The sequence below is a fragment of the Puma concolor genome, chromosome A1 (assembly GCF_028749965.1).
Source record: "Puma concolor isolate L17-30 chromosome A1, mPumCon1.1.hap2, whole genome shotgun sequence".
In the NCBI taxonomy this organism is placed as follows: Eukaryota; Metazoa; Chordata; class Mammalia; order Carnivora; family Felidae; genus Puma; species Puma concolor.
The window spans coordinates 209,065,894-209,080,107 of NC_141667.1; positions in this window are offsets into that span (position 1 = coordinate 209,065,894).

The window sequence follows — 14,214 nt, forward strand, 5'->3', positions numbered from 1 at the left end:
AGAGATCTTGGCCAAGCTCATAGTAAGTGCTGGCAGAAATACAAGTCATTAGTGGAGCATCAGTAGGCAATAGCCTTGGTCTACTACCATCCTTATTACAATTATTGTCTGAGGGATGTTCCAGACAGAGTGGTCCTTTTGGGAATGCTGTGGCGGATATGAAGGAGCATCAGGTGGATTTGTAGGGTCACTGGTGCTCTCTGTAGCACGATCTCATTGCAAGGTAAGATGAGCAGAACTCTTATGGCTGCCATCTGTACCAACCAAGAGTGTGTGTGAGTGGTCCTTCTGTGCAGAGGCAACAGGAGGTGCCTGCCCTATGTGTACAAATTAGAAAAAAAAATCATACACTGAACATCAGTAGGTTTTTATTATCTATGTATATCAATAACTATTTTATTTATTTTTTTTATCATTTATTCACTTTTGAGAGACAGAGAGTATGAGCATGGGAGGGGCAGAGAGAAAGGGAGACAGAATCTGAAGCAGGACCCAGGCTCTGAGCTGTCAGCACGGAGTCTGATGCAGGGCTCCAACCCATGAATCGCGAGATCATGACCTGGGCTGAAGTCAGACTCTTAACGGACTGAGACACCCAGGCGCCCTTATGTATATCAAGAATTCTAAATTACATCAAGGATAAAATACTCCTCTTCACTGAGGCAGACCTCTGCCCTCACTAGTCCCTCCCATTGGTATACCACTGCTGCATACTTTTTCCTTTCTAAATTTCTCAATTTACTACTTTCTTCAGTAAAGTGCCAGGACGCAGAAACTTGGAGAGAAAACACCTACTTGCGAGAATTATTCCTATTCTTCACAAATAACTCATTAATGCAATATTCTTCATAACAAAAACATTTGGAATCCTGATGATAGTCATTATGATAGAATGTGCGTTACGACAAATTTTCTGAATGTTTTCTCTCTAGTAAATGTTGAATACCTATTTGCAGCATTAAAATTATTATTGTTCTCTCAAATAAATACCTTTATTCTCCCTTTTTCAGAACTAAATATCTGCAATACCTCCAAAAAGCACACTTGAAAATATTGTGCCACTGAACAAAAGGAAACATAAATTGATATATTATGTTTTTATTGAACATGTATTTAAAAACATTTAACACTAAGTGAAATGACAGCAAATTTATGTGGGGGAATACATGTAATAATTGGCGTTACGAAACAAATTTGTAAATAATTTACAAAATGCATATTTTTATAGTTTGCTGAATTTAAGAATTGGTCCAATATAGAAACATGTAAACTTAAGATTAATCTGCTGCATTTAGGAAAAGTCTCTAGTTATTCTGTTAATATTTTAAATAATCAGACATTTTTAAAGAACCATAATAACTAAAATAAAATGAAAATTAGTACCATAAGAGAGAAAATGATGCGAAGGCCTCTATTAATGCCTAGCACAGAGCTACAGTCTACTTTCATAAAACAAATATCCTTGGTTGGAAAACAAATATCATTCTACCTATTTGTTTAGACTTGATAATTAAATTATTGGGGAATTATTGTAGAGGGAAATTATTCAGAATGATAGAGCAAAATATATGGCACAATCACATATATTACAGCTAAATGAACTAATATTTTATACATCCAGTGCAAATATTTGCTTGTTTTATAAATAAAAACTACTTATTAATAGGGTAATATATAAATATATCTATGTGTATTTGTAAAGATATTACTTATAAAGGTATATTAGAAAGACATCCTACTGGGGTGCTTGGGTGGCTCTTTGGGTTGAGTGTTCAACTTCTGCTCAGGTCATGATCTCAAAGTGTGTGGATTTGAGCCCCACATCAGGATCCATGCTGACAGCTCAGAGCCTGGAGCCTGTTTCAGATTCTGTGCCTGCCTCCCTCTCTGCCCCTTCCCCACTCTCTCTCTCAAAAATAAAATGTAAACATTAATTTTTTTTAAAAGACAGACATCCTACTGGAAAAAAGTCATTTTTCAAGAATACTTTGACCATAAATATTGTAGAATTATATTACATATAGATACTGATTTACCCTTAACTTTTTGAAAAGGAAGGAAGGACTTTATATATATGTACCTATCCATCTATCTGTGCACTTATATACAGGATGCTCCTTTCTTTGGTTATGGTAGTTTACTGATATGCTACAAAGTACACAAAAGACAGCACAGAGGTCCTAAAGAGACTAATCATCAGAAACAACATAAAGCTAGAAAGGTAGCTTAGACTTCACATCAAAGACCTCTTGCAACAAATAAGCTATCTACTTTATTGTAATTGTTGTTTGGGTTTTCCAAAAGTATCCGTTGAGATAGAATTTGGAATGCAAGATATTTGTTAAGGAATGAGTTGCATGATGGGAAGAGTGGAAAGGTAAAATTAGGCAGCTGGATAAGCTGAACGGACATGCAAGCCAACAAAACTTCAGCCATCCCTCTACGAAATTCTGGAGCAGGGACGCCTGTGTGGCTCAGTCAGTTAAGCATCCGACTTCGGCTCAGGTCATGATCTCATGGTTCGTGGGTTTGAGTCCCTAGTTAGACTCTTTACTGACAGCTCAGAGCCTGATGCCTGCTTCAGGTTCTGTGTTTCCTTCTCTCTGCCCCTCCTCCACTCATTGTCTATCTCTCTGTCTCTCTCTTTCTCAAAAATAAATAAACATTAAAAAAAACACTCTGGAGCAAATATTGTCTACCAAAGTTGTCCCATATTGAGCCAATTGGCTGGACTTTTATATTACCACCTTGCTCAGTCATGGAATAGGGATTTTTTCTGGAAGGAGTTGACCACAGTCAGCTGAGGGAAATCCTGAAGCAACCGACAGGTGGAAGCTATCTATTGGCCACACTCTCCATGAGAGAACAGCAAGTCTTTGCTTGGAGGAAAATCAGGGCAGCTCATCTCTGTCTTCAACAATTTGAAAAGAAAAAACATTTTTGGAGTCTCCTTTTCAATTCAGTTTCATCTTGGCAAAAGATTGGCAAATACTCTGTACCCTGGCATAGGCTAAGTAAATTAAAATACTATGGTAACCCTAAGTATTATTATTAATCTTAGAAACCACAAGTAAAAGATTACACTTTAATATATTTCAAAATTTTATAAATTTAATAATTTAAAATGAAGAGATATTAGTGATTTCTTTGATGCCTTTCATTTTTTTAAGTATATTTATTTATTTTTAGAAAGATTAAGAGAGAGAGAGAGAGAGCACGCGCGCATAAGTGGGGGAGGGCCAGAGAGAAAGGGAGGAAGAAAGAATTCCAAGCAGGCTCTGTGCTGTCAGTGCATAGAGAGCCCAGTGTGGGGTTCAATCCTATGAACCATAAGAACATGACCTGAGTTTAAACTAACAGTTGGATCCTTAACTGATTGAGCCACCCAGGCACCACATGATGCATTTTATTTACATTTATGTATATGATACCTTATATTTATATGTTTTTTAGAAACTAATGGCATGCATTTAAATCGTACCTTAGGAACTAAGCTTCCTTTCCATTTAAGCTTATTACTTAAAAAATAGGTTATCATAGAGTTCCAAATTGTGTAGACAAAAATACATGATGAAATAAAAACAGAATGATTCTTTGCACTAAAAACTAACTTTTATATTTTATTTTTAACCGAGAAAAATAGGTTTAAAAACAGAAACATGGACAAACATTGTATCAAAAATGACTACAACTATAATGGATTTTCTATGGATTATGGAGTTCTGTCTCATACGTACTCTTCTATTCATTGTTTGTGATCAATTTGACTTTAGAATCAACTGAAGGTTCCAGATAGTAAACATTGTACTGGAAGAGCATCTTTCTCTCTCTTGATTATCTCCAAATATCCATTAGACTGATGATTTTATTTGTGAAAGACCAAGTACTATTGTAATCTCTTGGGTTGTTTTTCATTCAAATTCTGATCAGCTACGCAGTAAATTTGGTGTGTTGCTTTAAGGGTTTTCTATTTAAGAAGACCTTGATTTAACTCATTTTCTGTCTTTAAATGGATTTTTTAAAATTTACTTCTCACAATAATGATGGATAATTGAATCATAGTTGAAAATGGATTGTGGATGAAAAAAATCAATCAAAGCACATTAAGTGTTAATTGAATGGGGGAAAAGGGAGAAGCAAAAGAAAAGACAAACACCATAGAATCATTAAAGCAACAACTGAAAGTACTCAGTACCAGAAATATTGCAAATCTTCTTTGGTGAGCAAGTTAAAAATAGCCTGTGTCATTTTCCGCCCTCCAGCAGAGAATTATTTAAGGAACAACATAATAAAGGAAATAATATAAAACTATTAGAAGACTAGCAGTCTCAAGAGTTAATTTCACATAGAGAGTAAGCTACAGAGTAACATATTTTAGGCATTTCTTAGATATTCTTAATTCCTTGTGATTAAAATGAAATAACTCTTCTGAGAATCACTGCCTATGTGTCTAAGATTACTCTTTCAATTCTCCAGATGAAACTCAGGAACTCCATTCTATTCCACCCTCTTCCAATAACTTCCATCTGCCTCTTCGACTGTACTCCTGATCAGTGGCAAATGGTTACTACTCTGGGAATAAGTCAACAGAGAGAACTTTAGTACTCTGCAATAAGAAATTTCCCTCAGAAACCATTACTTGTCAGCTTGGAAATATACCTCATCAACTTCACTGTACCTCCCAGGATCCTATGTTTTTAAATCTCATAGCAATTCACATTTCCAGAATTTAGGGTACCTGACATTTTGGATATGTGTATGTTTGTGTGTGTGTAAATTTTGACAACCCACAATTTGAAATATAATGGCTATAAAAGAAGTGCATATTCATTTACTAGAATAGGTGTTTGCAATCAACCACTTATTAGGTTAAAGCAAAAAAAAAAGATACTTGAGGATGCCTTTCAATAAAATTATTTGCTATTATGCCTAAAGGTAAAAAACAATTTATTCTACTAATGTGATTACTTAAATGAACAATCCCCTTTAATCTTGTTCTAAGATGTAAATAAATGTAAATATGTAATAGGGAAGCAGGACCACAAATTTTAGATAACCTAGAAAAAGTGGTTTTGCACATCCTAATACAGAATGAATACTATATCAAGGAGATATCGGATGTCTCATAGAATGGATTTAAGGTGAGTAAGGATGATGACGTTTCAGGATTCACTTGATTTTTAATTTCAGTGGTTAAGAACAAGGACTCTGGAGTCACAAAAAACACTAATTTAAATACAGTTTCTTTTTGAAAACTTTGAGTAACCTACCTAACTTGATTTAGTTAACATCTCTGTTTATCCTGAAAATTTCCAAGATTTCTAGGCCTCTGGAACTGAATTAGCCTTTCCTTTAAGATTGAAGTAAAAAATTCTTGAACTCAAATCCCATGTGACTCTAGGAAATACAACTTCCTTCACAGTACTTCTAGTAAGTTCTGAGGTTGTTGTAGACTAGGGGATATTTGTGCACTCCCATAATTGTCTCTCTCTGCTTGCTATATTTTAAAAAATGAGTTCTTACGGAGGACAGGGATTTCATTACAGTAGAGGAGGAGCTTGGGAAATCCTATCAACTAAAAAGAATTTCAACTGGATAAATTTTTCACCTCAAGGCTATAAAAATCAACTAAAGAGTACAGATAACTCTGAAAAGTGTGGTCAGTATAAACAGTTGCCCTTTGGGTCAAGAGAGTGGGAGTCTGTGAATTTCCTGTACGGGGCTGTTCCCCTCCCCTTCTACCGGTGGCTTTGACAACACAGACTGAGGGCCAGACAAGCTATGAGAACAAGAAGTTTTGCTGCCTGAAGGTGCCCACTTGATTTAAAGTGGAGCTCAAAACCTCCATGCCCTGCAGCACGGTCAATAACAATGACAATCTGTGGTAGGAAATGACAGGGAGCCTGAAGATCCAGTCCTAGTCAGGACAAGCAATTGATTCACAGAATAGGGAGAAATACAAGAAGAATTGGGCAATGAGACAGATATGGGGACACTGAGAACACCCACATATGTCTAGTTGACTGAAAATCTACATGCATGTACTAAAATAAAATATTAGACTAAGCCATAATAATAGGGCTCAGACTTAGAGCTAAAATTAATGATATAGAAAATACCCTTACAATAGTGAGTTTCAATAAATACAAACATTGGTTCTTCAAAAAGAATAATTACATTTATAAACCTAGGTCAGACTGATTAAAATAAGAGCCAACAATATCATTACACAACAACACCAAAGTAACTCAAGAAAGTTCATAAAAGACAAAAAAGAGCCATAAAATTTTCATGTGGAAAAAATTAAAATTAAAAAAAATGTAAAGTTACAGTAATACAAAATGATTAAGTTACAGATATCTGCAACAAAACACAGTGTCTATGGTTAACAATATAGTGTTGCTACTAAAAATTTCTTAACAGATTCCATGTTAAGTATTCTTAACATTCATGCATATAAAATAAAACCAAAGAGACACAAAGAAACTTTGGAGGTCATGAATATTTTTATCACTTTGATTATAGTGATGTACATATAGAGATACATATGTTAAAACTCATCAAATTGTACACTAAATTTGCTCAGGGTTTATTTGGTATATCAGTTATGCCTCAATAAAACTGTGAAAATAACAGAAAGAAAAAAAATGTAAGAAAAAGACAAAATTCTTTGAAAAATACTGAAAGTTGACACAAGAAGAAATAGAAAAGCCTAATAATCATGTATCTATTTCACAAACTGAATGAATGCTAAATAAAAACTTCTATAAAGGAACTCTAGTCCTAGATATCATTAATGTTTAATTTTCTAAATAGATAAAGATGGGAATACAAACTCAATTGTGTATTAAGTCACAAAATATAATTTATAAGATACAAGTTTTTAATTATTTTATGCTATCAAGCAAGAATTTATAATTTGTAGAACTGATTGAGGTTATTCTCTGACATTTTATGTATTTTTTCTACTTTAGGAAAAAGTGAGACTATTTTCTGAAAGTCTCCTTCTGCAAGGAGTTACCTGTCAGGTTTCTTTGCATATATAATTATTTTAAAAAATTAATGTTTATTTATTTTTGAGAGGGAGAGAGAGAGAGCAAGCAAACAAGCAGGAGCTGGGGAGGAACAAAGAGAGAGGGAGACACAGAATCCAAAGCAGGCTCCAAACAGCTCCCAGCTGTCAGCACAGACCCTGATGTGGGGCTTGAACTCGTGAACCTTGAGATCATAACCTGAGCAGAGGTCGGACGCTCAACCAACCGAGCCACCCAGGTGCCCCACATGTATAATTATTTTTAATTAATACTTTTAATGCATACTATTAGACACAGAAAGATTCATGAATATTTTTCTTATTTTTTTCAATATTCATATCTCACTATATTTAAAAAAATAAACTCTGAATTTCCAATCATATTCTTACTACTATTATGTCATGAAGAACACTCTGATCTAGTTTACTAGTGACCTTCAGGTTCATAAATGCCAATGGTCAACTTGTGATCTATCAGCAGCATACGACATAGTTGGCCACTCCCTCTGTTCTGATAATTTTATTTTTAATGTTTATTTGTTTTTGAGAGAGAGACAGACAGAGCACAAGTGGGGAGGGGCAGAGAGGGAGGGAGACACAGAATCAGAAGCAGGCTCCAGGCTCTGAGGCGTCAGCACAGAGCCCAAAGTGGGGCTTGAACTCATGAACCATGAGATCATGACCTGTGCCAAAGTCGGGTGCCCAACCGACTGAGCCACCCAAGCTCCCCATTCTGATATGTTTTCTATACTATAACTCAATCTCCTACTTTTAATTCTACCTCACTAGTAACTTCTTCTCAGGACCTATTGCAAGTTATTTTTCTTCTCATCAATTTCTTACTGGAGGCGCATCTTTAGAGTTTCTATCGTGCTACTTTTACTCTGTTTTTAGTTACTGTCATTGTAGTTGCCTCTAGATTTGTGGCTTTCAATAATATTTATATACCCAGGATTCCAAAATGGACTTTTTAACATTTATGTAGCAAAGTATAAAAGTTTCCATGGAGGCTCACATGACATTTGTCTAAGTTATATTATTATGAAACATTAATATAATGAACTCAAATATAATTCATTATAATAGCATGCTTTGATGTACTTACCAAATCATGAATGGCCAAATTTTGAGTTTAAAATTCTTAGAGTGCCTCATTGTAGTGATATGGGGATTTGGGGCATGGCCTATAGCACATTGCCATGTTTTTCCACAATATGCTCTCCCCTGCACTTAAAAAGGTCCCACATACATGTCATAAGAAAGATATGCCTGGATGGAAGTATGAATTCTATCTATATGCCTGGGAAGAGTCATTGCTTGCATATCCTCTGGATTCAAGAAAGTTCCTACACAGGCACTGTAAGTATTCTTGAAACATTTGGTAGAATATTTTGGCATTCTAAATATTTGAAATAGGGTTTAGAAGGGGTTGTGGGGATTCCAGGTGGGCATGTGCCTTTAGTGCACAAACTACTGCACTAAGGGGAGGTGGAGAGTCAGACAATGGATAAATCATGGTCCTCCCAGGTCTCAAAGCCCAGGACAGAAACTATCTTCGTGGTATGTCAGAATTACCTAATTTGAGGTAACCCTCAAGTTGAATTCATCATGTCAGACATCTCTCCCGTACTTGAGGCTTATATATCCAACTAACTGTTTGGCATGTGCACCTGGATGGCCTATACTCAGCTCAAACTCAAAACTCCAGTCTCCCAACATGGCTTGGATAATAAATGTCAAGGTCCTGAAAATGGCCTATAAAACCCCAAATAACCTGGCTCCCACAATATCTCTAACATATATTGGTGTTCTGTCTCCTCAATCACTCACTTCTATGCATAGTGCTCTTCTGGTGCTCCTGAATGTACCAGGCATGTTTTTCCCATAATAAGTTTGCTTCACCTATTTAATAGGACTCAATTATTAGAAACACAAAAAGTAAGAACCATTATAAAGAGATAAAGTAATTGGGGCGTCTGGATGGCTCAGTTCGTTAGGTGTCTGACTTTGACTTGGGTCGTGATCTCATGGTTCATGGTTTTGAGCCCCATGTCCCGCTCTGTGCTGATAGCTCAGGGCCTGGAGCCTGCTTCAAATTTGGTCTCGGTCTCTCTCTCTCTCTCTCTCTCTCTCTCTCCCTCTCTCTCTCTCCCTCTCAAAATATAAATAAACATTAAAAAAAGATAAATTAAAAGAATCAAATTCAGAAATTACCCCAAAGTTAGAGTTATCAGGTAGAAACTTCAGTTATTAATAGTATATTTAAGAAACTTTGTGTACAAGGTGGATAATATGAAAAAACATCTGAAAGACTTTAGCAGAGAAACAAAGGAATTTTTTCAAAGGTCAAATGCTAGAATTTTAAAAATACACAATACTGAACATTATAAATTATTTCTTTGGATGTAATAGAATATTGGATACAGCTTAGAAAGATAAGTGAACTGAAAAAACAGGCCTGTGAAAATTACTCAAAAGGAAAGAGACAGTGGGAAAAATTTGATACTTACCATACAAAAGCTGTTGGATTATACAAACTGATCTGGCACACATATAACAGAAAATTGAGAAGGATGAGAGACAGAGAAGACAGGGCAAAATTTTTATTTCATTAAAAAATAGATAAGAAAGATAAATACCATATGATTTCACTCGGGTTGAATTTAAGAAACCAAACAGATGAATATAGAGGAAGGAGAAAAAAAGAGAGAGGCAAACCATAGAGACTATTAACTATTGAGAACAGACTGAGGGTTGCTGGAGGGGAAGTGGGTGGGGAGGTGGGTTAAATGGGTGATGGGTAGTAAGGGAGATACTTGCTGTGTAGAGCACTGGGTGCTGTTTGTAACTGAAGACTCACTAAACTCTACTCCTGAAAACAATACTACACTATATGTTAACTAATTTAAATTTAAATAAAATCTTGGAAGAAAAAAAAAAATTATTCAAGTATTTGGTAACTGGTACCAATGCTGGAGTTAGTTATGAAGAAATGAACATCAAAACACCATTTTATTTTCAGTAAAACAATAGTAAAGATCAAATAAGATAACCAATACTTGTCTTTTTCAGAGGTAGGCTAACTATGGGCCATCTGACAACTGTTTTTTTTTTTTTTTTCAAATAAAATTTTATTAGAATAAAGAATAGATAATAATGTTCTAAAATTATTAAGAGACAAAAAAAGATACATTAAAAAACTCTGAACTCCCCAAACATAATAAAACATGTATTCGGGGACATGCTAGTAAAAATTAATTTTGAAACTCAGTTATTTTTTTAAAGTTTCCTATGTGACATTAGATTCACATGAGTTATTCTGTTTGTTTCAGAACGCATTTATTGATCAAGAAAGGTAAAATAAACATGCATGTTAAAATTACATCATTATCTTTTAATTATCTACCAGGAAAAGATGAATACAAATTACCAAAGCAATATTTGCAGTCATTCTTCTAATAAATTATTTTTCAATATTTGTAATACTAATGGAATCTAAATAAACTCACCAGAAACATAAAACCACATTTATTAGAATGTTATTAATTTTTTTAATTATGAAGAAAAATTGAACCATTCATATATGTGGCTCAGTTATTTGGTGAGAAATTTGGAATGTAATTTGTATAGCCCATTATGTAAGTCACAATTATTTTCTATTATTACCAATTATAAGAAAAGAAAAATGCATGAAGGATAAAGTTACCATCAAAAAGAATGTATTGAATATTTTTTCAGGAAAGTATATGTCATTCATTTTTCTTTCAATATGCTGTAATTGGTAGGTGACATAACATTGACACTGAGTGCTTTAAAATTATCTACCATATTTAGATCTTCTATACTAACATGATGGACAGTCTAATATTAAATACTTTCTCAAAACAAAATTAGACACCAAAGTAGCAGTTTTCTATCAATGTGTACTTCTGGATATGACAGTTTTAATTTTTCAGTGTCTGTTGATAATGAATGTTCAGAGATTCTGTCGGAGAAAATGACCTCCACCTTCAATTTTTTAAAGCAGCAAAGACATTAAAACATGAAACACTTATCAAGGACTAGGTAATAAGGAAAATTATATAATTTGGTCAAAGTTTTGAGTATAGATTTTTTTCCTTTACCAACGTCAAAAAAAAAACTATATTTTGAACAAGGTTGTTGACATTTAAATGTTAATATTTTCAAATATTATGTTTATTAAATTATATTTCATTAAGTGAAGATAAGTTTTGAGTAATTTTATTTAAATAAGAATAAACATTTTGAGACAACCCCCTTGGTATAAAATGAGTATACTTAAAATTTGTAATAAAATTTAGTATTATTGATTTTAAAAGTAGATTGCTTATAACAGTATTCTTAACAGCCTGATTTATGAGCCAGAATTTTAGTGTCTAAGCCATATTCTATTTAGTCTTAATTTAGCCTTTTGTAAAATCTTTATTAACATTTCAGTCAACCTTAATAAATTATCAAATACTCCTGAACTGTCCAAAAATTAAACTCTCACTGGAGTGTCTGATATACAATTACAGGGCAGCTTAGATTTTTGGAAATGATAGGCTAATCATAAAAGTCATAGTCTTACTTATAATTCACATTTTATTTCCAAAGAGAATTCATTTGGCAATGAAGAAAGCACATATTAAAAACTACATTGTGGTTTCATTTAAAGAATATATTTATTGTTGAGAGTTAACCTATTCAGTATTCTACTAAAAGAAATAAGAAATGCTCTGGTTGTCATCTAAAATGTTGATATTAGTATCAATAGTACATAAGCCAAATATCTCTTCCCTTATGTTATGTTTCACATTTTTAAACACATTCTTGAAAGATTTCTTTTTGAATGACCTCTTTGGCATTTATATCATTAAGACCTCTCTGTTTCTCATAGAAATAGTGACTTTAACTTTTTAGGAGTTGGCCAAAAATCCCCACAAATAATATATAATATTATTTGATAATATCATACTTATTCTTTCTCAAGATATTTATCTTCAGCTGCAAGAAATAACATTTTAAGGATATTAGATCTGACAAACAGAATGAGATTCAAATTAACAGCAAGGTTATGGTTAATTGATGGGAAACATAGTGGTTTAAGTTGAAATTATTTTGCTCAGTTGAATTCCTGGTAAATTCTCTTAATCAGAGGTTTACTTTTATCCTTTGTTTGCACGCTAAGGTATGACTTTTACTCTAGGGTGTCCCCCTTATTTTTCAAGCCTTCTTCAGACACAGCTAAATACTTGAAATGATCAGCATGGTCTCTACCTTGACTGGTCTGAAACACAAAGCCCCCCAAGACTGCCCAACTCTGGTATCCTCCTTCATTTCTCAGCTGTTCTCCTCACGGAATCTTGTATGTGTACCTCAGGTATTAGCCAACAACACAGTGATATAGGGTCAAATCCACTCAGATTTTGGAACCTCTTTTCTTTTATACAATAGGCCTTTTTGATTCGCTGCCCAGCAAATTCTAACCACTTCAGCAGCCCTGGCTGTAACTTGGCCTTCACACTCAGTGAGAACACCTTGTGGCCCTCTCTATACTGCCACTGAGAAAGTACTCTGGGATTAAACCTGGGTATATTATAAAAGTAAATTCATATGTTTTATCTCTCAAGGATCACAGTGATTCAAGGCCTGAAAACACTTAACCCAACATACGGTTTTTATGGTGGAGAATAAGGCTGATTCGTGTGGCAAAAGTGGAACCACAACTATGCTGTATCATCATTAACGCTAAACAGAGGTGCTGACTGCCTCCTCCTAACCCATGCACAATCAAAAATCTATGTATAATTTTAGACTTCCTTAAAACTTACCTATCAGTAGCTTACTGTTGACCTTATCGATAATATAAACAGCCAATTAACAATATTTTGTATGTCACATGTATTATATACTGTATTCTTATAATAAGGTAAGCTAGAGAAAAACATTAAGAAAATCTTAAGGAAGAGAAAATATACTTATAGTACTGTACTAATAAAAATAAAATCTGCCTATAAGTGGACCCATGCAGTTCAACCCTGTGTTATTCAAGGGTCAACCGTAATTAAAAATGTGTCTAATGTGTTAAATTAACTCATAGGAACTATGAAGTAAAACATAATTTCCTTTAAAAATATTTAAGTCAATGGGGGGTCTGGGGGGCTCAGTTGGTTGAGCATCTGACTTCAGCTCAGGTCATGATCTTTTCGTCCTGTGAGTTCAAGCCCCACATTGGGCTCAGAGCCTGGAGCTTGCTTTGGATTCTAGGTCTCCTTCCCTCTCTGCCCCTCCCCCACTTGCACGCATGTGCACTCGTTCTGTCTCTCTCTCAAAAATAAACATTAAAAAAAATTTTTTTTAAATATTTAAGTCAAGCCAAGGACATAATAAAACATGTATATGAATATAGCTTTTTCTATGTTTGTGTAGGTTTTACAGTAAAAGTAATTTCTCTAAGAGAGACTTGGATTTCTCTTGTTAAGTTTCTTTATTATCTTGATCAACTCTTTCAAATTATCTAACTTTTGGTTTCATTATTTATAAATACAAATGATACTATCTCCTTTCAATAAGTTAGCAATTTGTTAAATGAATCAAATGAAGTAGTATCTTGTAGAAAAGTTTGAGTTCCTTGTTGTCACCAGAGCAATGCTTGCCTTCCAATTTCCTTTTTAAAATATAAACAAGGTTTAGATAGATGAAAACCTTTTAATTCAGAAAATGAAAATTATACCTAATGGAGGACGATATATATGAGAGTACTACTCTTTGATTGTTAATACAATGCTAAAATATTTATTTATTCATTTAGAATGTACCAGGAAATTAAATAATAATATCAAAAAGTCACTGATTGTTGAAAAAAATTTCCTAAGGTTAAGTAAGAATCTCAGGTGATAACTCTTTGTGTCATAATATACAAAGGTAAAATAAATATAATAATATTTACTTGAATATATTCTATACTACTTAGAAATACCTCCTGAATTTGGATTTTATATAGGTATTTTTTTCTTCACTAAGATTTTAAATTTTTAAAAATCAATGTCATTTAAGTTTACTTCCATACTACCAAAAAATACATGAGCATATTATGTACAGAGGAACAAAGAAAAGGAAGAGAGCATATTTCTGTCAGAAACAATGCAGGCAAGAAGATGTGGATCAACATATTGGAA